The sequence below is a fragment of the Schistocerca nitens genome, chromosome 4 (genome assembly GCF_023898315.1).
Source record: "Schistocerca nitens isolate TAMUIC-IGC-003100 chromosome 4, iqSchNite1.1, whole genome shotgun sequence".
In the NCBI taxonomy this organism is placed as follows: Eukaryota; Metazoa; Arthropoda; class Insecta; order Orthoptera; family Acrididae; genus Schistocerca; species Schistocerca nitens.
In genome coordinates this window covers 484117869-484145272 of record NC_064617.1, presented here as the reverse complement: position 1 = coordinate 484145272, position 27404 = coordinate 484117869, and positions in this window count along the sequence as shown.

Genomic DNA, 27404 nt, shown 5'->3' with positions numbered 1-27404 from the left:
CCTGCAAAGTATAGACTAGTGTGGAGAGCTTTATCAAACCAGTGTTCACACTGACGAAGACGAACACAAACAACTAATCCGCATTCTGCATGTCATTTTAATAACGAATAAAGTAGCTTTCTCTGTACAACATCCGTTTTAATTTATTATGTTTATAATCTTTTCATATAATTTCTTTTGCATAAGAATTAACCTTCCTGCCCAACAGATTCCTCACACACAACAAGTTAATCATGGTCACCCACTCTACAGAAATCATACACAACATTTAAATACGAGTAAACAATTTTATTTGATGGTTACTGACAAATGAACGTATACTATGAGACCCAAAACATTATGACCATTCCTCACCAAGAGACTGAATGCCCTCTAGTGGTGTTGCGGCGACTTGACGCGATAAAGAAGGTCTGTAAGTGGGCCCGAGACGAATGAGGTATTACACTAGCGATGACGCTGGTCGCAAGTGGAAAATCCACTGACACGAACGACTTCGCTTTGGTTCGACACCTGCAAAAGGGGGGGAGGTGTCTCCCGTCTTGGAAACGGCAAAGCTGGTAGGCTGTTCGCGTGCTACTATCGTGAGCATTGTGGGAAATACTTAAATGGATGGTGAAACACAGAGCAGGCGACAAGTTGTTGGGCGTCCACGCCTCATGAAGGAACGGGGAGATCAGAGCCTGCCCGCTCTGTAAAACTGGACAGGCGGCACTGTGTGGCAGATCAGACGACACAGAACAATGCTGGTGTAGGCGCAAGTATTTAGGAGCGCACTGTTCAGCAGTTATTGTTGAACACTGAGGTCTGCAGCAGACGCCCCCGATGTTGGTCCAGTGACATTATCAATTGTTTTTGCAATGGGCACTGTATCATTGAGATTGTACCTTGGCTCAATGGAAATATGTTGCCTGATCAGATGTATCACTTTTCTTGTTACAACAGGTCGATGGTCGTCTCCCGATATGCCGTCACATAGGTGAATGGCTGCTCGAAACATGTAAAGCATCACGTCTCTGGGCCTTCGCTCCGTCGTCCTCCGTTTGGATGCCAGTGTCATGATAAAACGCTGAATAGGTGAGATAATTAGACAGAATCGCTGGCACAGTTGGAAGATGTTAAGGAATCTATCACAGGCTTGCTTGAAGCATACCGGCAGAGACTTTGAAACCACCCCCTCCAGAACACGAATTCAGTGAGTTCATTCGGAAACGGATTAGAAATTTAAATGCTTAACGGCAATAATAAGGATGTATATTTATAAACGCAGTTAAATTCGTACATAAAGTATACGGCATTCGCAGTCACTGTATAATAATGAACTACACCACGGAAAATGAAATCCCAACAATCAGAAGGTGTGCTCGTTAAACGAAATTTGGACGTGTTTTCGCACATCTGGAAGAAGATGCTAATTCAGCTTTCGTGTTGCTCAGATGACAGCCGTTGCTGTCTTAGTGCCAATGATGCTGCAAGTTAGTATCAGTAGATGAGCGCTTGGGACCAAGCTGTCTATGGCGTAGATACACTGAATCTGCACCAGGCGCTGTAGTCTGAGGAGCGATTTCCTCCGACTGCGGGTGGACGCCCCTCATTACGCGACGAAGTTTGGCTCAAGTTTAACAGGTATGGAACAGCATACTACAAAATTGCATAAGAGAGCTGTACGAAACAAGGCATGCACGTTTGCAAGCGCGAATTCAAAAGTTAGAGCGCTACAGTGGTTATTAAATGACCATCATTCCACATTTCCTTCTGTGATCAGGCAACTTGAATCAAATAAATAAATAAAAAAGGCAATCGGTTGGCTTAAATTTTATCCCTCCTACCTAATGTATTCTGCTTGGGATTTTATTCTACCCCTATGTGTATCAAAACGAGTTCTGTCTCAAGGAGGAAAGACTATGTGTAAATTTTAGCAGTGATCAATCATACAGAAAATGCTCTTTGAAAGTATAGTCAATCTCTTTTGTGTAAAAGTGCGAGTTAACGTTACTCAGCGAAATCTTTTAAGAGGCTTATAACATTCCATGGCAATGCAAGGGACCACGCAAAACTTTGCACTTCTCTACGATCCAAAACTCAAAAAACTATCATTTTTCTCAGATAATTGCCTATAGTGAACGAACAGTGCCTCGTTTCGCGAGAGAAAAATCCCTCACAAAGACAGTCGCCGGCTTACACGCGGAGCATGTCAAGGCAGCAGCTATAACGGCACCTCCACCTCGCGCTTCCCCTGGGAATCCTGCGGCACTCCACCAGATTGCGGTTCCACCCTGGCTCAGATACCTGAAGAATATACGGGGAGCATCGCGCGCCCCTACGCCTTCCCCCGCCCGCAAAGCGCCCCAAATAGTCTTGTGGAGCTACACAGGCACGCCATGTTGTGAATATACACCATAATAATTAAGTGTGAACTATTCAAAATTGTAAATTAAAGCGCAAGAGACATAACAACGTAAACCAGAAACAATATAATTACGGGAATCTAATGTTAAAGAAACATCTGTAACGACATTTCTAGGAGTTTGATCAGATCATTATTTAGGCTACGATGGGAAAAATATGTTAAATTATATAAATACCGTACATATCTTTTAAATGGCCAAAGAATGAATAATAATACTGTTATTATTAAAGCTGCAAAGCTTTTTTCCCTTCCTGTTGCCAGCGAAAATGTCCCAGAGCTATTCCACAATTGCGGGGTTCGGCTGTTTTTGCATGATTTGGCAATTATTCGTATTTATTTTTAACTTAGAGGCCGGCTGCCTTTTCTGCTGCCAAAATTGTGTGGGCCAGCTGTCTTTGAATCGTATAAACTTTGTTCAGAATTTCTCGTACTATCACTGTCTGTGTGTCGTGGTTAATTAGGCAGAGGTTGGAGACTTGGCCATCATCTGTAAAAACGAACAGGGGAAAACGCCTTAAACTATGGCGAAACAGACTAACGGTCATTAACCCGGTGTATGGATCCTGGTTTGATTCACGTCCCTGCGTCCTAGACTAGCACGCTGTCGACGTAGCTAGACGAGCAGGCCAGTGGGAGCAAGACTTTCTGACCAATTCCTTCGAGTAATGGGCACTACGTCGAGCTTTGGACAACGAATAAATGGTGAATGAAAGTTGCCTGACAGCCCTCTGAGGCTCATAAAGAACACAGTTCGAATGTTTTATTGTGGTGCCACCTCGCCCATAAAGCACAATCAACACGAAAAGACGAATGGTTGTGATAGAAAACAGCGACATTGTGCACCCACGGCATTTAAAAACGCTTTGCTCCGTGTTACGAGACAAAGCGTACATTACATAAAATTATTTATAAATCCAAGATACAATAAAAATATTTTTATCTAAACAACAAAACGAATGAATACTCTCCCTTTGCGATTCCCAGAGCGGTGTGTGTCTAAGCCAAAAAAAGTACGTTATCAGGCGAACGAGAATACCTACAATTCCCCATACTACCTCCGAAGTCCAACCACGCTGAAGTTCTCAGCCGGTTACAGATACAATACGTACTGGAGAGCCTATCTCCTCTACAAAGAATTAAGAAAACATACTGCGAATGAAGCACCACTCATTAATTGACGTGGTCGCCTATAGGAGTATACATTCTCTACAGACAGATGTACGGGACATTAAGCAGATAGGTTCCGCATTTAACCACGTGTAAACCTTTCCTGTGACAGTCCTAGTACTGTTGGGTGGTTCCAGTTTAACACTGCGGCAGGCGCGCTTAAGATTGCTCCGTCAGCGGGCACGTGCGGCACTTAAATACATAAAATAGCAGTTTTTTTAATTTTTTGGTGGAATTAATTATTTATTGTTTATTACATCATTCTTAACAGCAACTTTTAATATGATCTGTATACATATATCCAAGGTGCATGGGAAAATTAAAATTGTTACAGAATATCTGATATGCGTTTCCAGGATATTTCCTAAGCTCTACTACAATAACAAATTCTAAATAAATTATAACCACAGATATGATTCGAATGTTTACCATTGTTAAAGCAAGTTTTAAAAAAACGTGTAATATGTATAAAAACTTTGTAGTAATAATAAAGAATAAGGCAGTCAGTAAATACATATCAAGAATCACACACTTTCTTCCTCTGGAGGAGCTCTGCAATCATTACATGTGACAACATTGTGGCAATGTTGCTTGCAAACGAATCTTTTGCAGCTATTGCAAGTGATAGCAGTTTCATTAATTTTTTTACCACCACAAAGATGGCACCTCCCACACCTTCGACAGTCTCATCGTGATTGGCGGAAAACTGATGAGGTGACAGAAATCCTTGAATATTTCGTGGTAGAGTAGAGAGCTGAGCCCTTCCTTTCAAATGGCAGTCCATCACAGCCAAGGCCAGGTTTGTTAGGTAGGTTCTTCTTCTGAATCTTTTCTCTGGGTTGTTTGCAAAAAACAAGACCTGGGAATTTATTCCAGCAATATCCAGATAACGAAAAAACAATGCTAAGGGCCATCTTCTTGTGGTCCTTTGTGTAGAGTAGGATGTACACATATAATCCACAGTATCGACTCCACCTTTTGTTGCATTGAAGTCCAAATTTACAACAGACTTGCCTGTAGCGGTGTCGACTTCAGCAGTTTCATGCATTGACGACAGGAAAAGCACAGCCCTGTTCCTTTTTGTTTGGCACGAAACAAGACAGAAGTCATCTTGAAATCCGAAAAGACAATTTCCAATTTCTCGCGATCTGTTGGGCAAAAATTCCGGAGGAATTTCCTTCTTTTTCTTTTTCAATGTTCCAATGAACGTTAGCCCATTTTCTAAAAGATGCTGGGCTACAGGGTAACTACCGTAGTAGTTGTTCATAGTTACATTCCTGTGAGTTCCCTTGTTGGCTCAACCAATCTCTTGACAATATCCATTGGCTGGTTAGATGCTACATATGATCCAGAATTCTGTCTGCCGCTGTATACTTCAAAATTAAAAGTATGAAATGTGTCTATCGCACAATGCATACAACTTCAATCCATATTTAGCGGGCTTATTGGGCATGTACTGAACAAAACCACAACATCCGCGAAATGGGACACGCATTTCGTCTATGTTTGTGAGCTCCCCTGGACTGTAGTTATTTCTGCAGTTGTTCAAAAATGCTGAGTGGAGATTGCGGATGGCAGCAAGTTTATCAGTTGCTAGTCGTTCTTTCCTTGTAGAAGTATCTCAAACCTGAGTGACCGGAGCAAGAATAGAAAGCGCTTGTAGTTAAATGCTGCCCTTAGAATAATCATTCCTGTTCCATTTGATGCCCACTTTTCTAATACATTCGTGCGTCCTCCTTTATGTACAGCAATGAGAAACAGTGCTCCTAAAAGAGCCGTTATTTCAGAAGCAGAAGTAGGTTTGCAATCTCTAGCCCTTGAGTAATTCACAGATGATCTCTTGTTATTTATGTACTTGTTTGTGTTTGCAACGACATAATCAATTATCTCAGGATCAAACAATTTGAGAAAACTTTCAATTTCAGTTTTAGCTTCTCTACCATTGCGTTTCGGGCCAGGTAGGGCTTTGATTATATTCTTACGTTTTGGTCTCCCTCGTAGTGCTAACGGATTATTTATCTACATAGTTTCTTGGTCCTTACGAATATAAAAGTGGCAGTCATCATGTGGCATTCCTTTCACTTCATTCCCAAACGCATGACTGCTCAGATTCACTGGAATGATCTGCAGTTTCAATTATTTCTGCTTCCTCATCGCTGTCAGAGAAATCTGCGTAATCTTCTTCGTCAGATGATTGCAGAAGAAGACGCTCAATTCCTTCTGGTGTTAGTCCTTTCCTTTGTGCGGACCTGGGAGACAGTAAAATAATTCTAATACCAAAGCAATGTTAATAACTAAATCATCATTCACCCACAGTGTTGTAAAACAAAGCTTCTAATCATCAAACATACAACAGTTACATTACCGGGCGCGTGCGGTACGCAGTGCCGTCTCGTTGCAGTCGTCAACTCCACAGGTGAGTAACAGCTCTTATGGTGGGTATAATGACGGCGCAGTAATGCAGTTTGGCGCGTGACTAAACAATCGAAGCATATCTAGCACCACTGTTGCATGCTCGGTACGCTGACGTAATTATTGAACGAAAACAAAATTGGCGGCACTGTATGCCGCCACGGGCTACGTGGGGTTTCCTATCGAATGCCAGACATTTGCCACACTTGCTCCTTCGCCAAGTAAGCTTGAGTAGCGATCCCTCAGGTAAGGGACGCTCTTCCCCTTACTACCTCTGTCCGCTTTCAAACCGCCGTCTCCACATCTTACTCGATACAACCAGTACGTAAGGGACCTTCTTCGACATCTTGGCCAAATACAGAGCTTCTTTTCCGAAATCGAAATATAACTTTTTGGAAACGAAAGCAATACCGACGATTATGTCAGTATGTAATTAGTTCTGGCAAGTATAAATATAGATTCCTCTGTCTGTACGGTAGCTTCCTTTCACGCTTACTGATTGCGATAGAAACAGTCCATCGGCATGGGAGCAACAAGAAAGGAACGATGAAACGAGAATGCAAATGTACGCTAATCATTTCTTTTTAATCACTGCATTTGTGCCTACTTTAATTACTACAACTGCATACCCAAAAGACAATAGGGAAAGAATAAATGGATTTGTGAATGTTTGAAAAGAAGAACGACATACTCCATATTAATTTACTCTCTAAAAACATTAGTTAATAAAGTGTAGCGGGACAATGTTCAAAACATAACTGAAAACACGTTCACTAAATAAAGATAAGAACATCTATGATTGACATGTCATCTAAAGCCGACTTACAATTTTAAAATGTTAGAAAAAAGGAAATGAAGTAATACAGAATGCTACGCTTGTAACGTACGTTGATGTTCTACATTGTTTAGCTGTGATATTTACAGGGTCACAGAGAAAGCACATTAGGTTCTGGAGGGAAAAGCTGTAATTGTAATTATCTGCACTAGAACAGAAACAAGGACAACTTAAGGAAAAATAATGTAAGCTCACAATCGACTTTGAAGCCGATAGTTCCTGTGACTATATTCGACAACCGGAATAAATTAATAACTGGTTCCTTTTACCGACCCCCTCGCTCAGATGAAACAGTTGCTGAACAGTTCAAAGAAAACTTGAGTCTCATCACAAATAGGTACCATACTCATACAATTATAGTTGGCAGTTACTTCGCCGGCCGAAGTGGCCATGCGGTTCTAGGCGCTGCAGTCTGGCACCGCGAGACCGCTACGGTCGCAGGTTCGAATCCTGCCTCGGGCATTGATGTGTGTGATGTCCTTAGGTTAGTTAGGTTTAACAAGTTCTAGGGGACTTGACCTCAGAAGTTGAGTCCCATAGTGCTCAGAGCCATTTGAACCATTTTTGGCAGTTACTTCAATCTACCTTCCGCATGTTGACAAAAATACATTTTCATATACCCTATTGTAAATATAAAACAACTTCCGTAATTGTTCTAAATGCTTTTTTTAAAATTATTTTTAACAATTAGTTGACGAGGCCATTCAAATTGTAAATGGTTACGAAAACACACTTGACCTCTTAGCCACAAATAATCCTGAGCATCACGACGGATACAGGGATTTGTGAACACGCAGTCGTAGCGAGGCTCACTTCCGTAACAAAGAAATTCACCAAAACTAAACGCGAAATGTATCTATTTATAAAAGCAGCTAAAAATTCGGGTGACGTCTTTCGAAGAGATAGTCTCCAATCCTTCCAAACTATGTAAATGAAGACCATATGTGGGTTAAGCTCAAAGAAATAGTATCAACAGCACTCGAGATATTCATACCAAATAAATTAATAAGAGACGGAACTGATCCCCCATGGTACACAAAACGACAGAAATCTGTTGCAGGAGCACCGCAAAAGGCACGTATAATTAAGACGAACGCAAAAGCTCCAAGATTGGTGAAGTTTTACTGAGGCTCGAAATTTGGTGCGGATTTCAATGCGAGATGCATTTAATAGTTTCCACAACGAAACTCGCTCTAGAAATGTGGCGGAAAATCCAGAGAGATACTGGTCCCATGTTAAGTAAACCAGCGGGAAGGCTCAATAAGTACCTTTACTGCGCGACAGCGACGGTAATGTTACTGATGACAGTGCCACTAAAGTGGAGTTAGTAAATGCATTTTCCGAAATTGCTTCACCAAAGAAGACGAAGTAAATATTCCAGAATTCGAAATGAGAACAGCTGCAAACATAATTTAGAAGTAGATATCCCTGGTGTTGCAAAGCAACTGAAATTACACTGTCAGTGACAGAGTAAATGATCAAATATCTTTTCAAAAAGTCTCTAATGTATAAGAAAAGTAGGTCTTTAGTAACAATTTTCAGTAGTAAGCTCCTTGCTTTTACTGACCTGTTTAAAGATAATCAACAATTTAGTAAGAAATTTTAATTTTTAAAGGACTATATCTAAATGTACTTAAGTAGATTTACATCTACTATAAATGTTTGCAGCTAAACTTAAATAAATATTTGAGGTGCCAAAATTGTCAACCTTAGGATCAGATCAGTTTTGGGATGTCAATTTTAGATACAATTCAAAGGTTCAGTTCCCATTTTCTTTTACAAAAGCGTATACTGTCAGTTTAACAAACCATGATATTTTAGGTGATAGTTGCTATTCTGAAGCTTCAGAAAATTATTTTAAATCTCACAATTATTTAATGGTATGGTCATAATATTGGAAGGTAGGAAAAAGTTATCTTAACGTGACAACAATAGGGATACTTTTGTGAGGCTTGAAACACTTTTTAATTTTTACATTAAAGGCTGATTCGCATCACACTGTGCACAGGCTTTGAACCGTCAAAATGATAAATAACCATTTACCATTTTTGCGTGTGTAAAATCAGCCTAAACACGCTGACCTAATGTACACTCTATTTACAATTACACCTTAATATTAGCTCCGGTAATGCTGCTTCAAAGTTTTGATAATTTTATCTCAGTAATCTGTGAGGACTCAGTGGTCTTCATAATTTTTTAATACATTATTTTTAACGTATTTTAGTCCAGTTTCTGAATATGGGCAATGGCTTTCAAGCAACGCCTAAAGTTGTCTGTCTCTTCATTATTCTTTAAGATTCTCTCTATCCTGTCGTCCAGCTTCAAGTACTACTTCTTCTTCTTCTTCTTCTTCTTCTTCTTCTTCTTCTTACCTTCAAGATTCATTTCCAATTTCATGTGCATGCAGTTTGTGAGCTCTGCTTCCTTTTTCAAGCACTCCACCAAATAGTTGATTCTAGGATGAGGGTTTCCAAAAATACTATTTATTTTGTTGTGCCACCCTTCAACAGCATTCGTCGTTCGGTGCCTTTTTCCGTAACAGCCCCACATTTCTATTGCGATATCCTCATTCTCTAGCCAGTTATCCACAAAGTAGTCAAAAATTGAGAGAACCTTCCATTATCAGGAGCTTCTGCATGAATCTCAATCCATCCATTGCTTACGTCCTCCGGTTTTACAACTGCCAGCGCTGCACACATGCTGACGTGAAGTTTTAAATCCTCGTTCTAGCGGTACTCCTCAGTTAGACCGAGAGTTCGAATTCTTCTCCATAAACTCTTCTTCATGTGGAAATAGAATCCATTTATTTCATTTGTGGGAAAAACTTGACGAATGGCCGATATCGCAGCTGCCTCAAACTCCACCTTTACTTGTTTAGGACACCACTCAGAGACTGCCTGTTTTATCAAACGAAACAGACGAACATGTGTGTCTTTCATCTTATTAGGGAGCATTGCAAATACAGTAGGAAGAATGTTTGTTTCTTTAATCGGGCCTCCTAAGTCTACGTGTATGGTGTAGATCTGCGCAAACTATTTGCTGCATCTCTTAAATGTTCCATCCATAAAAAAATGGGAACATGTTTTTAAACTTTCTTTTCCTTTGCCTCCACTAAAAATCATTATTCTCACCTCTCATCTATCGTCTTCCAGAAGAAAATTACTGCCATCTCCCATTTTTAATAGATCTTCATGAAGATAAATTTCATAAGAGTTCTTGAGCTCTTGTTGATTCTCCCGCTCTCGACTCCATCGACGACGCATGGTTCTCTTCATAGATTCTGAATTAGGCATCACTGTAACAAAGTCATAAACTTTATTACGTAGATTTCCCATTTCATCCGCGTATATCTCCGATAACTGTGTAGTTTCTTCTCGAGACCTTCTCTTCGCTCTTTCCACTTGTTTTCTCACTTTCAGAGTCGCATCGTCAGGTGGTCCACAGAGATGTTCTAATACGCTCAACAGTTCTCCGTTCCTCGAAAGCAGCTTTCCCTTGCAATGATCCGCTTTTCGGCGTAAGCACATCCATGTACAAACACCTTCTTTAGATTCCCTCTGTTTAACATACGCGTAACCTTTGTAATGAGCAGGAGGCCTTCCCTTTTTCGTTGTAATAACTTCCATACTGATGGTCACGTTAGGAACTTCGACAGCAAACTGGACGGCCGGGTGAGGACGAGGATGAAGAAGAGGAGGGGGGGGGGGAGGGGAGACAAGGGACCCAACCAACCCTTCGGAGCAGGTAAAATCGTGGCAAATGTCCGGCGTGGCAACTATCCGGACACCTTCCTATCGTGTGGTTTCCTACCAGGGTGCAGCAGGTAGCGAAGCTGTCCAGAGCAACCGGTTCCTTAACGAGGTGTTTGCGAACTGAGTCTCCCCCACTGTTTGTCTACCCCAGTCGCTCACCCTCACTGCAGGTGTCACCGTTTCTCAGACAGTGTCGTCGTCTATCAGCATCAATAATTTCGCAAAGTTAACTTGCCGATTCTGGTGTTTCGTCATATATGTCTTACGTAACTAATTATTTGTATTTGGCGGATCTCATTCACAAAAGTACGCTTTTAGCGGTATTTCTGAAGTTCTAATACACAATCTGCTATTTATTGAATTTTTATCTCAACAAAACTGAAATTTTACTTGGTAAATTTCTAATTTAACAAGCTCACTCGTCCTGTGAAGCTTCCAGAATTTTTGGTGAGGAAGGCGGAATGAGGACTCAGACAGCTGGTTGTCCACTTTTCTGTCAGAGACTTTTAAACACGATCATATTTGCCTTTATTGTGCTCCAACAGGAGCATTTTTCAGCTGATTATTATGTAGTTCATTTTATGAAGATTAAATTCCAACTAGTTGAACTTTGGTGGAGTCATCTATATTAAGCAACGAATTTTATCATCTGTAGACATCAAGAACAACACTCTAGTTATCGAGACACTATACGCCGCATCTAACCAAAGGGAAATATTCTCTAATTTCTTTCAGATGAACACGCCCATTGTCGCGTAAATCTCTATCTAATTACGAACTGTAAACCCGGCGTTGCCCGGCATTTATTCATCCCAGTTTTATGTCAGTTCATCCCCTCTTCCCTCATCTCTCTTGTCCATTTTGTCCTATCTCGTCTCTCTATCCACCACCTCCTTCCGCCCATCCGTCTCTCTTTCCATCTCCTCCATCTGCCCCCCCCCCCCTCTCTCACAACACTTCCTCCTCCTCTCCAGCCTCCTCTCCTTCTCCATCCATCTTCCCGTCTCTGTCCACCTCCACCTCCGCTTTTTCTAGTAGTACATCAAATTCACAATAACACCCCTAATTTATGTATTTATTACAGTGTTCCATTAGTCATTCATCACCTTCCCCCTTTCTCTGTTTACCTGCTGCTCCCTCTCTCTTTTAATCTGCTTCTCTCACTTCTCTGGATGCACCTCCTCCCCCCTCCCCGCCCCCATCACGTTCTCCTCTCTCCGTATATCTCCTCCTCCACCTCCGTCATGCCATCTACTCTTTCCCCATCTATGAAACAATAAGTATATCTGCCAACTTTCATGCTGATTGACGAGACGATGTTGAATTTATTTAAAGGTAGGCCAACCATCCGCCATCCAGCATACGTTGGCTTGTGTAAATGGTTTCACCACGAAAACATACATACATGAGCCAACTCCCAAGCTGATCAGTCAAATGGTGTGTAATTCTGTTGTAAGGCACCTTCCGCCATACACCATACGAAATTTCACGTAGACGGTGAGGTTCCCCTTGTTTTGAAGATCAAATGTACAAAATTTCATAAGATTGGATCAACACTGTGGCTTTAGTTGAAATCCGTTAAGTAAAGTACCCTCCACCATGCACTGAACGAAGTTTTATGTAGACAGTGGCCTTCCTCTTGGTTTGGGAAATAGGAATTCATTTTTATACACTCCACTCGCTCTATGCCGACTTAGCTGCGAAACATAAATAATAGATTCGAACAACAGAAATCATGCTCTATCTATTAAACGGTTATGATCGAATGACATGTGCTGTGATCAATTTCTTGGGTACTCCTATGGTAAACTCGAAGATGGGACGATAGTTTGGCACTGAAAATATCTATTTCATATGTACACAGTCGATCTGGATGCTGCAATTTATCTGTGTCATTATTTTCTGCCAATGTGGTCGTTGTATACAGTAACAGCGCATTTCAAACTAACACAATGGACACAAATGGGACTCGACTCTGCGACCTAATTTTTGTAAGGCAGTGACACTACTCCGAGACTTTATAGGCTGGACAGAGAATTTTCTTGCAATAATGGATTGTCCATCTGTGGTTTTTATGTGGCGTTAGTAATAACGGAGCCCTCGATCATGTTGCCTCGATATAGAAACGGAGAAGAAGAGGAGGATAGAATTCAATGTCCCGTCGAGGACAATGTCATTAGGGAAGAAACAAAAGGGATATATAACATATTTAAGAAAGGCATCTTCGTACAACGTGGTTCAAAGGGGGTAGTGATGCGTAAAACACGACTTTACGCAAGATAAAGTCGCATAGCCTCGGCTACTCAATCCCATCTATCATCTCCAAGGTGGCGAACCCCGGGAGCCGGAACAACTGTGTGGAAGACTGGGTACCCAAACCCAGTGGGAAACACGCTCAGGGTTTACGAGAGCGGAAGAACTGGTCCTCCGAAGAATAGGGAGTTGAGTGCAGAGCCTACACATCTGTCTTGGAGCAAAAATATTATTGTCAATAAGTTAACAGAGAAAACACGACTGCCCTCCCGAAGACGAAATATGCTAAGGAACACGGATATGAACAGGACTCTAAAATTTGGAACATGGAATATACGTGCCAACTGCAACCAGAAGCAATGAAAGGCGTAGCCGCAGAAGTGTTGAATTACGAACTGGAATTAGTTACGCTCCAAGAGATCAGATGGAAGGATAGAGAAGAGATACGGAAGCAAAATTTTGCATTATGTTACTCTGGGGGAGATGATAGACGACGAGATCATGGTATTGTTGTCACTGTAGCAAAAAATATGTGCAAATCTATCCTTGCCTTTGCGCCATATAATGACAGAATATGCACCCACAGAATAAAAGGAAGATTCCATAACATGACTTTTGTAAACAGAAGGACCAATGAGGATCTGCATGAAGTCTGTGAAAGGATACCTGCACCTGTTTCAAGAATAGTCCTGGAGAATTATAATGCAAAGCTTGGTAAAGGAAGAACCTTTCCACGCCCTTTTTGGTAGGGTTGACAGCTATGCAGTTTGAGGCTGCCAATGACCGTAAAGCAGTAAGCACATGTTTCCCACGAAAAATTATTCAGAAAGGGACATGGAAAACACCAGGAACGAATGATGCAAATGTGATTGACCATATATTGGTATTCAAAAGACAAGCAAGTGGCACTGAAACTGTATGCACGCTTCGGGGAGCAAACTCAGACTCGAACCACTACTTCGTAGCTGCAAAAATGAGGCAAAGGACTGACATGACACATAAAGGGAAAAATACTGGGATTCTGAAATGGAATGTTGCTAAATTGGAAGACCAAGATACAGCTTTTGAATAGGAGAATTAACTGAAATAGAAACTACACGTATTGGAGCACAGTAATGATATAAAGAATGGGCCTGTGTTTCATAACTGTGGTAAAAAAGATAACAGGGGACTCCAGAAAAACTGTAAATGAGGAATGATGCGATGACGAATGTAGACAGGTGGTGCAATAAAAGAAAGAAGCAAGATTGGAAGGTCTCCAACGAAATACAAAAATTAACCAGACCAAGTATAACGAAAAGAGGACAGAAGCGAAAAGGGCGTGCAGAAGAAAGAAAAGAGAAGTCTTAAAAAGAAACACAGAAGACATGAAAAAGCGGTGTAATAGGAGTTAGAGTAGAAAATTTTGTAAAGTAGTTAAAAGAAGGAACGCAAGGATATAGACCTAAAATAGTAGGCTACAAGGATAAAGATGGAAAAGGGCAAAGGGCAAAGCGATAAACAGTTGGGGAGAATATTTTAAAGAAATGCTGTCGGGTGATGGAACCGAGGGGTGCAATTTATAGACCGTAAAGTGGGGCCAAAAATTGAAGAGTCTACTCTTGCAGAAATACGGAAGTTACTGAATTCTCAAAAAGGTCACAAACCTAGAGGAAATGATTAATTGCCGAGCTGTTGAGAGGAGGCATTACTTTACACAAACGGATATATAAACGTAGCTGTTTATCTGGAATCAAGAATGAATTCCAGATGAAAGGACTACAGATGCAATCGCGACCGTACATAAGAAAAGTAACAAGGCATATTGCTCCAACTATGGAGAGATCCCTATGCTAAATGTTGCATAGAAGGTTTTATTCGGAATGCTGTACAACGGACTAGTCCCATATGTGGAAATTATACTGCGTGATTATCAGTGTGGCTTTATGCCTAATAGATTAACAGTGGACTAAATATTCGTGCAGAGACAAATATAGGAAAAAATATAAATGTAATATAGAACACAACAATGCCTACGTGGATTTCAAGCACGCCTTCGATAGTCTAAACAGACAAGATGTATTAGAAGATATAAAACTGCTTGGTATACCATCCAAATACATTTTGGTTACAAAGGCAAACTTGGCAGGAACCAAAGTAATGGTGAGAGTGGATGGAGAATTAACCGAAAGTGTCAATATAAATAACGGAGTTAGACATGGTGGCGCTCTCCACAATGGTTGGTTGGTTTGGGGAAGGAGACCAGACAGCGTGGTCATCGGTCTCATCAGATTAGGGAAGGATGGGAAAGGAAGTCGGCCGTGCCCTTTCAGAGGAACCATCCCGGCATTTGCCTGGAGCGATTTAGGGAGATCACGGAAAATCTAAATCAGGATGGCCGGACGCGGGATTGAACCGTCGTCCTCCCGAATGCGAGTCCAGTGTCTAACCACTGCGCCACCCCGCTCGGTATTTCCACAATGCTTTTGAATATGACATTAGAAGCAATTATACGAAAACTGAAAATATCTGGACACATACATGTAAGGACCAGTAGACGAAAGATGTCATTGGAGAGAGTAGTGGTGGAAATTAAAGAAGCCGCATAGCAAAGGGAACTGGAGATTAACGAATCAAAAACTAAATACATCGAACTCCGTATAGCAGGGGACAATAAATTTGATAACAGGTCAGCAGTAGGTTTTAATGTTCAGCATGTAGAGGATTTTGAAATCTAGTGGCTAATATTAATAAAGTAAATTCCATGTCCACTGAAATAAAAGCCAGCATTTTAAGTGGTAATAGATTGACAAGGCTAATGACATATAGCTTGGTAAACCGACAGCTCAAAATGACTATATATATATATAAGGTCTTGATTAGGCCAATGGTTACATATAGATGCGAAACATGGACGCTAACCAGCACTGATGAACAAGAACTTAACATACACTCCTGGAAATGGAAAAAAGAACACATTGACACCGGTGTGTCAGACCCACCATACTTGCTCCGGACACTGCGAGAGGGCTGTACAAGCAATGATCACACGCACGGCACAGCGGACACACCAGGAACCGCGGTGTTGGCCGTCGAATGGCGCTAGCTGCGCAGCATTTGTGCACCGCCGCCGTCAGTGTCAGCCAGTTTGCCGTGGCATACGGAGCTCCATCGCAGTCTTTAACACTGGTAGCATGCCGCGACAGCATGTGCAGTTGACGGACTTTGAGCGAGGGCGTATAGTGGGCATGCGGGAGGCCGGGTGGACGTACCGCCGAATTGCTCAACACGTGGGGCGTGAGGTCCCCACAGTACATCGATGTTGTCGCCAGTGGTCGGCGGAAGGTGCACGTGCCCGTCGACCTGGGACCGGACCGCAGCGACGCACGGATGCACGCCAAGACCGTAGGATCCTACGCAGTGCCGTAGGGGACCGCACCGCCACTTCCCAGCAAATTAGGGACACTGTTGCTCCTGGGGTATCGGCGAGGACCATTCGCAACCGTCTCCATGAAGCTGGGCTACGGTCCCGCACACCGTTAGGCCGTCTTCCGCCCACGCCCCAACATCGTGCAGCCCGCCTCCAGTGGTGTCGCGACAGGCGTGAATGGAGGGACGAATGGAGACGTGTCGTCTTCAGCGATGAGAGTCGCTTCTGTCTTGGTGCCAATGATGGTCGTATGCGTGTTTGGCGCCGTGCAGGTGAGCGCCACAATCAGGACTGCATACGACCGAGGCACACAGGGCCAAAACCCGGCATCATGGTGTGGGGAGCGATCTCCTACACTGGCCGTACACCACTGGTGATCGTCGAGGGGACACTGAATAGTGCACGGTACATCCAAACCGTCATCGAACCCATCGTTCTACCATTCCTAGACCGGCAAGGGAACTTGCTGTTCCAACAGGACAATGCACGTCCGCATGTATCCCGTGCCACCCAACGTGCTCTAGAAGGTGTAAGTCAACTACCCTGGCCAGCAAGATCTCCGGATCTGTCCCCCATTGAGCATGTTTGGGACTGGATGAAGCGTCGTCTCACGCGGTCTGCACGTCCAGCACGAACGCTGGTCCAACTGAGGCGCCAGGTGGAAATGGCATGGCAAGCCGTTCCACAGGACTACATCCAGCATCTCTACGATAGTCTCCATGGGAGAATAGCAGCCTGCATTGCTGCGAAAGGTGGATATACACTGTACTAGTGCCGACATTGTGCATGCTCTGTTGCCTGTGTCTATGTGCCTGTGGTTCTGTCAGTGTGATCATGTGATGTATCTGACCCCAGGAATGTGTCAATAAAGTTTCCCCTTCCTGGGACAATGAATTCACGGTGTTCTTATTTCAATTTCCAGGAGTGTATTTGAACGAAGAATACTGCGGAAAATTTATGGAGGGATCCGAAATAATGATGGTACCCAGAGAGCAAGAACCAACTATGAGTTGGACTGTCTCATATAAGCAGCTGATACTGTAAGGCTATAGTCTGACTAGGTCAAGTCCTAAGGAGGAAGGACACAAGAACTACAAAGAAGGTCTTCTAATGGAAACCGACAGGAAGAAGATTAAAAGGGCGACCACGTAAACGACGGCTGGACGACGAGGAAAAAAAAAATCAGAGCCCTAGGAATCGGAGGATCTAGAAGGGCAATAAGGGTGAAAGCAGAATGGAAGGAAATCGTTAAGAAGGCAAAGATCCATGCAGGTTTGTCATGTCACAAGAAGACGAAGAACCCCATACTAGAGAAGACAAAGTCACAACAATAATTCCGCCTCCTCTGAGAACGAATTAATATGTTCCAGCAAACCTAATCTAAAACCTGCTATAAGGATTGTCAATCGGATAACGCATGGGCAAAATTCTACCGTAATTTCACTTATGTGTCTGGGTGTTTATTATACATTCCTCGAGAAAGACATACAATCCACTCTAAAAAATAAAAAAAATAAAAATGTTGGAATTTCCCGGAAGCAGAAACGCAGAACGCTATCCTATACTAAGAGTTATCCATAGTTACTGAAGTTATTTGAGATTTTCATCAGGAAAGTGTGATAGGGTCATTACTGTTGATGTTACACATTAATCACTTAGAGGAAAATGTTATCTTCCATCTGAGGCGTTAGCCGACGAAAATCATATCAATATCCAGTCGGGCCTTTTATCAGCCAAGTGTACAGCTGATGGCTTTCACAGATGGAGACCACTGTAAGGCAGATCTTCAGTGTTTTGTGCCTCCCGATAACGGCTGAAGATGCGAATGACGTCGCTATGGGATACGCCAATTCGGTGGCCAACATTCCATGCTGACAATTCTTCAATCCACGAACTAACAATGTGCACACCATTTGATCTTGAAATGAGCCTTCGAGGTGCGTTGACAACCGGGAAGCCGTACACTAGCCCCATCTTACTGCTCATGATTAGAGAGACAGCGCGCTCTACGTAAGTCCACTGAGAATGAAAGTTTATTCTTACCTCCATTACACAGGTGGCTTTACGTAGTGATTTCCTGTAGTCAGAATATTATTGAGAAAGTAGTTTTCAATAAAAATATACGAAATGTGTAATTCTTACGACGGGCACAAAAAATTTAATTTATATACAAATTAAAAATTTTGCACCACCATTACAGGAAAGAGGGAGAGAATATTCATCAGTCTCCAACATGTCGATCCTACTGAGTCCAGTGGGATCAACTTATGCTATTAACAGGAATTACAGAAGCTTATGAATAACTATTCTGATCGCACTTAGATCGTGAATTAAATGGGAAGGGAGAATAAACAACCGAAAAAAGTGGAAACTGCCACACGATTTTCACATTTACTTCACCTTCCAAGAAGAGTCGAACAACATATTACTTACTCCCACATACATCTCACGAAATGACCACGACGAGAAAATTTGAGAGATTGGAGCTATTATACAGGCTTAGCGACAGTCATTCTTCCCGCGTGCCATTGGCGAGCTTAACAGGGAAGTGGGGACCAGTTACTGGTACCCTCTGTCACATACCGTTAGATGGCTTGCGTAGTATGTTGTGGATGTAGATGTACATGTACTTCCAATGTTTACACACTGCAGTTCGTGAAAACTGCAAAACCCGAAAATAATGCTCCAGATGAATCCAAACTGTGAGAATGTGCAGCAAACAGAAATTAATGTTGCAGCGATTAGGCGTCAGTGTTGCTTCAGCAGCGCTCTCTCTTGTGCCACTACAAGGTCAGTGTCGTGGCCACCACAGTCATTGAATAAGCATGAAGTTTGCTTCGTCAACGTCAAAGGGCACAATATCACCACGTCTGCGTTTAAACGGGCCACATAGGACGGTCCCCTGGATATGTACGAGGGATGGAACTTAAATAGTGGCAACTATTTATTCACAACGGATACAAAAGAGTTACATGTTTGCACCTGTTACCGTCCTTCAAAGTAGTCACCAGCGTTGTGTAGAACCCGTTGCCAGCGATGTGGAAAGCGTAGTATACAATTAGTAGAGCCTGTCCTGTTAATGGTGCAAATGGAGTGGGCTACTGCCTGCCGAATCTCTGGAACAGTGCTGAAGCGAATGCCACGAAGTGGTTCCTTCATTTTCGGAATCAAATCAAAGTCACAAGGACTTTAGTCGTATTGCTGTTCGTTTTTGGAGCATCACCTGCGAGTAGCTTTGCGAAAGACGCGGCGACACTTTCTGCGCAACCCACCCATCATTCTGCACGACAATGCGCGGGCGCATACAGCGCAAGTCGTGGCTGCTCGGTTCGGTCGATGCGACTGGGAAGTACTGTGATTCCGAAGATGCACTTCGTGGCATTCGCTTCCAGAGATTCGACAGGCAGTAGGTTGGTTGTTTGGTTGGTTGTTTGAGGTTTAAGGGACCAAACAGCAAGGTCATCAGGCCCTTGTTTCAAATGTGGTCCATTCCGCTAATGTGACATCTCAGGAAAGTCAGAACAATAAAAGGAAAAATGCTAAAAACGTAAAGGGGCAGTCATGTTGTCAATGGTAAAAACAAAACAGGGGAAGTCAGCAAGAGAACGAACCCAACGCTATACTGAAGCAGCATAGGCAAGACCACTTGTGACTTAAAAGGTACAACCGCTAGAATGTAGAAAGTACGTATGGGAAAAGGAGACTAACCAAGCCTTAAAAAAAGGGTAAAACAGAGTAAAAGGGGAAGAAAAGAGGATTTCGGTAAGGGAGATGAATCGGGGATCTCCGAAACACTGCTTACAGTGGGAGACACCCAAACACTCACCGCCCTGCCCCAATGCCAGAGAGAGATTAAAAACCTTAAAACCGAGAATAAAAACCACTTTCCTGGAGGAAACCAAGAACCAGAGAGACCATCCGGGAATCGTCAGCCAACATCAAAGGTAAAGTGTGGGGGAGTTTGTACTTGAGCACGCAGAGCCAAAAGAAGGGGGCAATCAACCAAAATGTGGGCTACCGACTGGAAGGCTCCACTACCACAAAGTGGAGGTGGCTCATCACGCAAAAGAAAACCATGGGTGAGCCTGCTATGGCCAATGCGGAGACGACACATTGTGGTCGAGTCCTTTCGGGAGAGGCGAAAGGACGAACGCCACGGGCCTGGTGTCACCTTAATCGCACGAAGTTTATTAGACAGGGGAGTAGCCTCCCAAGAATTGGCCCATGACTGTGCGAAGTGGGATTTGATGTGAAGCCGTAAATCCGCTGCAGGAGGGGTTACAGAAAACGGGGGGTAAGTGACTGCTCCCCCAGTCAAACGATCAGCGAGCTCATTACCCGGGATACCCACATGGCTAGGGACCCAAAGGAAGTCAAAGGCCACTCATCGAGTCCGTACATAACAAAACGCGGTTGTGTTGGGACTGTTTAATAAAGGTAAGGGCCTGGGAAACTGCCATCAATTCCGCAGTAAACACCCCACATGTAGGTGGCAGCAGATGATTTTCCGTTCCGACAGAGGACGTGAAGGCATACCCCACATGATCAGCAGATTTAGAGCCATCAGTGTAAAAAACAACAGCATCCCGAAACTCCCATAAAATTTGGCGGAAAAAGGAACGGAACACCACTGGGGGGATGGAATCTTTTGGACCTCGGCCGAGATCCATCCGAATTCGAGGCCGAGGAACTAACCAGGGGGGGGGGGGGGCGGGTGGAGGGGAGGGAGCGCGGAAGGCAGGACAAAGAAGGAAGCTGAAAATCACGGAAAAGAGACACAAGGCGGAGCCCAACCGGTAAAGCCGCCCGAGGGCGGGAGTCGGGTGGGCGACGTCCATGGTCTGGGAACAGGATAGAATAGGAAGGATGAGTGGGAGAGGAACGGATAGTGAGTGCATAAGACACCAGAAGCTGGGACCGCCGAACAGAAAGGGGGGGGGGGGGATCCCAGCTTCAACCAGGAGACTATCAACAGGGCTAGTAGGGAAGGACCGGTGGCCAAACGGATACCACGATGGTGGACTGGATCCAGCACGTGCAGTGTGGAAGGAGCAGCTGAGCCATAAACTTGACAACCATAGTCCAAGCGAGAGAGAACTAGAGCACGATAAAGAAGGAGGGAACGATCCGCACCCCAAGAGGAGTGGGCAAGGAAGCGAAGGACATTAAGTTTACGGAAACATCCAACCTTCAGATGTCTGATATGGGGCAACCAAGTGAGCTTGTTGTCAAAAAGAAGACCCAGGAAACGAAACTGTGGGACCACAGGCAATCGGTGGGCATCGAGATAGAGCTCTGGATCAGGGTGGATCGTAGTACGGCGACAGAAGTGGACCACCCGCGATTTTAGAGGAGAGAATTGGAACCCATGTGAGAGGGTCCATGCAGAGGCACGCCGTATAGCTCCCTGGAGCTGCCGCTCTGCAGATGCCATCGAAGAGGAACTAACCCAAATGCAGAAATCATCCACATACAAGGCAGGGGCCACAAGTCCATCGATAGCAATGAGGAAAAGGACACTCAAGACAGAACCCTGTGGGATGCCCGTCTCCTGGGTCCGTGGAGAACTAAAAACAGTACCAACTCGAACTCTGAATGACCGATGGAACAGGAACTGGCGGATAAAAATCGGGAGTGGGCCCCGAAGACCCCACTGATGAAGGGTAAGTAAGATGTGATGGCGCCAGGCCGTGTCATAGGCCTTGCGAATGTAAAAAAAACCACTGCAACCAAATGCCGGCGCTGGGACGACAGGCAGTAGACCGCTCCATTCGCACCATCAACAGAACAGGCTCTGCAAACGGTATACTACGCCTTCCACATCGTTGGCAACGAGCTCTACACAACGTTGGTGACTACTTTGAAAATCAGTAACAGGTATAAACATGTAACTCTTTTGTATCGATTGTGAATAAATAGATGCCACTATTCAAGTTCCAAACCTCGTACATGGCAAACTACAATACTTTTATCTGTACAGGGTACGCAGCTACTACAATGATGCTTGTATGGAACTAATGGAAAAGAGAGGGCCATGCACAGTACAAGGCTCGTAATATTGTTACATCACGCAACGGGCCGTACTGTTCCGTCCGTAGTATGGACTTATCGTTGGGGCACCGCAACGGGTGTTAATTGTCAGTCTGGTATGCGACAGTGCTGTAGCATAGACTGGTACAGTATCACGCTTCTAATTGCGTTGGTTTTCACTGCCCAGAAAACACAAACGCTCGAGACTTCGAAGACGTTACAGATAGCGAGCAGTTACAACGTACTTGAATCTTGCGCTTGCTCAGCTCTACCGGACCAGAGCCCACAGCTGATGCGTGGATCCCCATCACCCGAATAAGAGGAGCGGTTTGGCGCCTGCCGATTTGGTGCGCGACATTTAGGACTCTGCAGAATGAGTTTCGGCGAGTGCGGTGTGCACAATTAGACACTGTACGGCGGAAAATAGGCGAAAACATTAACAATTCTTGTTAATTCAAGAGTTGTTTGGGATTTTTTGACAGATTAAAACTGTATGCCAGACAGACTCGCACTCGGGACCTTTGTCTTCGCGGGCAAGTGCTCTACTGACTGAGCTATCCAAGCACGACTCACGACCCGTCCTACACAGTTTTTTTCCGTCAGTACGTCATCTCCTAGCTTCCCAATGTTCACAAAAGCTCTCCTGCGAAATTTTCAAGCCTAGCACTCCCGGAAGAAACGACATAGCGGAGACATGGCTTAGCCACAGCCTGGGGATGTTTCCAGAATGAAATTTTCACTCTGAAGTCGAGTGTTTGCTGATATGAAACTTCCTGGCAGATTAAAACTGGGTGCCAGACCCAGGCTCGAAATCGGGACCTTTGCCTTCGCGAGCAAATTCTCTATCGACCGAGCTACCCAAGCTCGACGCAAATACTGGCGGAAGTAAAGCTGTGATGACAGCCATGAGTCGTGTTTGGGTAGATCAGTCAGTACAACACTTTCCCGCGAAAGACGAAGGTCCCGAGTTCGAGTCTGGGTCTGACACACAGTTTTATTCTGCCTGGGAGATTCACATCAGCGCACACGCCGATGAAAAATTAAAACATATAATATTTTACGGTGACCGAACCACAAAAAGGAATAGCTCAGTTGAGTGGAATTGTGTGATTACTAATGTCCTGTGAATGGGCTTTAGACATCTTAGGGACGTTTTCTAAAAAATTAAAGTATAATAGATTCAGTGTGTAGTACAATCTTTCTGATTTCAGGAGAACTTTCTCATTATTTTTATGTGTTACTGGGATAGTTATGTGGAGTACTGTCAGCAGAAGTTTGAGAGGGCACTTACGCACAGTTAGCAACTTTAATGCCGTGTAATACCTTTGAGAGTAAAGCTATCTGCCAATGCTGTCATCATCAAGAGTCCGATGCGAAACCAATACGACAGCATTCAAAAGAATGCCACTATTCAAGAACCAGTATTAATCTATAAACGGCTTTATCAACAGCGCGTGAAAGCCGCGGTAGACGGCCCCGAGTGGCAAAATTAAGGCTTTCCGAGCATGTCCTAAATCAATCGCATTTCGGTGATAGCAGCACAAATCGTACATGCTGCCTTACGTGAATCTGGTGACCGGGACTGTTCACCGACAAAGAATCTAGGTGTGTTGCGTGGGTCCAATGTCTGAATCTGTTCTTTCTTAGCAACCTTAACAACAGCCGATTCAGCAGGGAGGTTTTAGATCCCGATGTATTGCCTCTCCTTAATGCAGTTCAGAGGACATATTTTAGAGAACATTATCCTGTCAGACGTAGCGACCGCACTACGAAGAACGACAGGTGGCACTGTATCAATTTCCCGCACGTTCAGCCGTAGAATGCATGTGTGATACGGCTCTTTATCGCCTGTCCTCAAGCAACCTCGGCTGATGCTTCGTAGATTCGGATACGAAGCAACTGGTGGGAGATTTCCTAACGATCACATCTAGTCGCCCTTTAACTCCATCCGATGACTCTGAAACGTTGCTTTCGTCCGTCCACGGATCTTCCTTGGCTTTGCGCAAAGTTTCACTCGTGGCTACAGCCAGAACCCAAACACTCCTTAACGTAACTGAGGCGCTTCTGTAGTCGCGCGGCAACAGACACACCAAAGCGGCGCGCTACATGAGTGCTCGGCAGTCACCGATAAACTCCATGAAGACCAAAAGCATTACAGTTCAGAGTAAACAGGTGAAAATCAGGCAAAAACACAGTTCCAAGTTCAATAAAACCTCGCCAAGTTATCACCTTTAAACAATATCAGCTACTGACTCCGCGATCTGATACGAGACCTCTGCGTACTTAACACGGCTCATTCACTACTTCGCCCTAGTCACCCAGAAAACCGGAAATGCCTCACTCAGAATTACGTTCCCACTACGGATGGCGGGTTATCGCTAAAACAACCGGTTTTCGGTTATATCAGTTTTTTCAACGCCAGTTTAACCTGTGAATGAAGGCCGCTCAAAATATTCGGTTTCCAAAATAACCGACTTTCGATTTTTTATTTCCGTCATTTCCTGTAATAAACTTAGAAACCGAACAAAGACTGAAAAAGTTGGACTCTCAGTTTCAAGACACACAAAATCAAAATATTAAATGAAATAGGCAAACAAAGTAAACCACATCCGTCCACCGTTTGCTGCTCTTCTCTAAACGTGATAAGTGGTTGAACACTACAACAAACCACCAGTGTTCTCCCAATGGTTCTAAATTTTTGAAACTCTTCTCAACAATCATATTACAATCGAGGACCACATTACTATTTGGGCATTACAAATAGTCAGAGCTAAAGGGTGAGGACTATATTATTCATGGTAATTCGTTTTCAAAAGCTAAAAGCAGATAAAGGTATATTATATAGATACAGACAACAGATCAGCTACTTTTTCCTTTCATTGTAAACAATGAATGAACTGCTTTTTTCTCCTTATATGAGGTCTCAAGTTTGTCGTGGCTCATCCCATTCTGAATCTTTAAAAGCACGTTGAACGCTGTACTTTATTATGCCGTACTTCGTAAAATACTTCCAGACTACGGATGGTGCAATTCTGTAACACAGATGATGTCCGACGGCAACAGCGCGAAACTACCATATACAACATTGGACAAGTCTTGCACACCACATGTACCTGAGTACCATCTAATAGGCCACGCCACATGATGGCAGGTACATTACTATCTCAGCAGAGCTGTACCAATTCTTCTGCTTTGTGTAAGTTGCTCGTTTCTGTCGGCATTGTTATTAAAATAGCACTGCTCACTTCGCCCTCTTTCTGTAATAACGCAACATTTCAAATTTTAGGAATAAAAATTATTCGTTTTTACAAACAGGTTTACGTAAAACAAAAAAATTTAGCACTGTTATTATGGCTAATTCATATATTTTCGTTTTTTACATGGCTATTAGTAAAAATTTTAAAAAGCCTGTTAGAACTGAGACCAAGCAAATGCCGAAAAATAATGGTTATTCAGAACTAAAATACCGGTACCGGTTTTACCCGTTCGGTTTTCCTATCCCTAATTCCCACGCATAGGAACGCACTTCGGATTTTCCCAGCCTATCGGTCTTTGAAATTAACTTCGTTGAGCACTAAGAATCACCGACTGCCAATTTTAGATCTTTAAACAGTTCGAAACACCTGCTCCGCCGCTCAGACCCATGACTAGCCTCCAACACCCTATGAGACTGGCAGCCGAATCCATCCAAATTTGTGAGCTACATATCGCACCGAGACCGCTGTTTTAACATTCAAGCCACTCTGTCCACCACTTCCAAGAGCCCAATAGCAGGCATTTCTACTGGGCACTTCCCGCTCCCATTAGTAACCGTACTCTGCAGAATGCTGCTCCTTGCCAGGACTACCAAAATTTTATTCTCACCAAGTCATCATGGGGAAAAATTCGCCATTAAGCCAGTATAGTAAGCCTTGACCACAGCTGTAAATGGATTGCGGCAGTGGTTCCCAATCTGGGGAGGGAGTGGTGCAGGGTCTGGCATGAGAGATTTGTAGAGGAGGAGGGGGGGGGGGGGGGGGGTAGGGACACGTAGACAGCTCAAAAGGTAACACAAACATGCTGTCAGACAAACCAAAAATTTTATATTGTCATTACAGTTAGCGACTGCATTTTTATAGAGTTCGCAGCATCAGCTTTGCCCCGCGTGTCACCAAGTTATTGCGGACACAACATATTCTTCAGACTGCGCTCTGCATTCTTTGCTCAGTTACGCCTGTTATGCTCCGTAGGAGTAAATGGCATTTTTATTGGTTTTGTACTTTGAGTGAAGATGTCTGCTAAAAGAAGAAAGTATAATGAAGAATATATTAGTATGGATTCACATTTATTCAAAGAGACAACGTCCAACGTGTCACAACGTCCTCAGTAACGACTCCTTGACTGTGCGTCTAGAACGTCATCGAACAACTGACCCTGCGTTGAAAAATAAACCAAAAGATTTTTTTGTTGGGGAAAAATTATTTAAATCACATGAAACTGGACTTGCCATCATAAAAACAAAACACCACAGTCGCCCGAACGTGGAGAGTGAGTTTAGATGTCCTTTGTTTAGTTTGAAATAAAAAATTCAGTGGCTGCCTGAAGAAAAACAATTTCATCAGTCTCACTGCTGTACTAAATTTTTCTTGCGAATTCTATCAGAAAAAAATGATACCTGAGAAAAATATTGTTCAAGTGAAAACAACGACTTTCGATATTTAGCACAGACATAAAGAGATTTCCATTTTGGCTACCAGGTCCTTTGAAATGCTGTAGTTTTTTATTACTCTTCATTTGATAACCCTCTTTTACTAAAGAGAAGACTTCATATTATTGACCCCAAATGAAATATTTCGAAGAAACCAAAATAACTAAATAAATAAAGGGGGGTGGGGGTTTACAAGATATTCTGGGATTGCAAAGGTAAGCAGCACGTAGAAAAGGTTGGAAACCACTGAATGCGGGAAGACTGTCCTCTGGATACCCACCGTCGGCAAGGCTGACCAGAACGAGCACACAGGCGAGCAGACGGCTGCTGTGGCCGAGCGCTTGTAGGCGCTTCAGTCCGGAACCGCGCTGCTGCTACGGTCGCAGGTACGAATCCTGCCTCGGACATGGATGTGTGTGATGTCCTTAGGTTAGTTAAGTCCCATAGTGCTT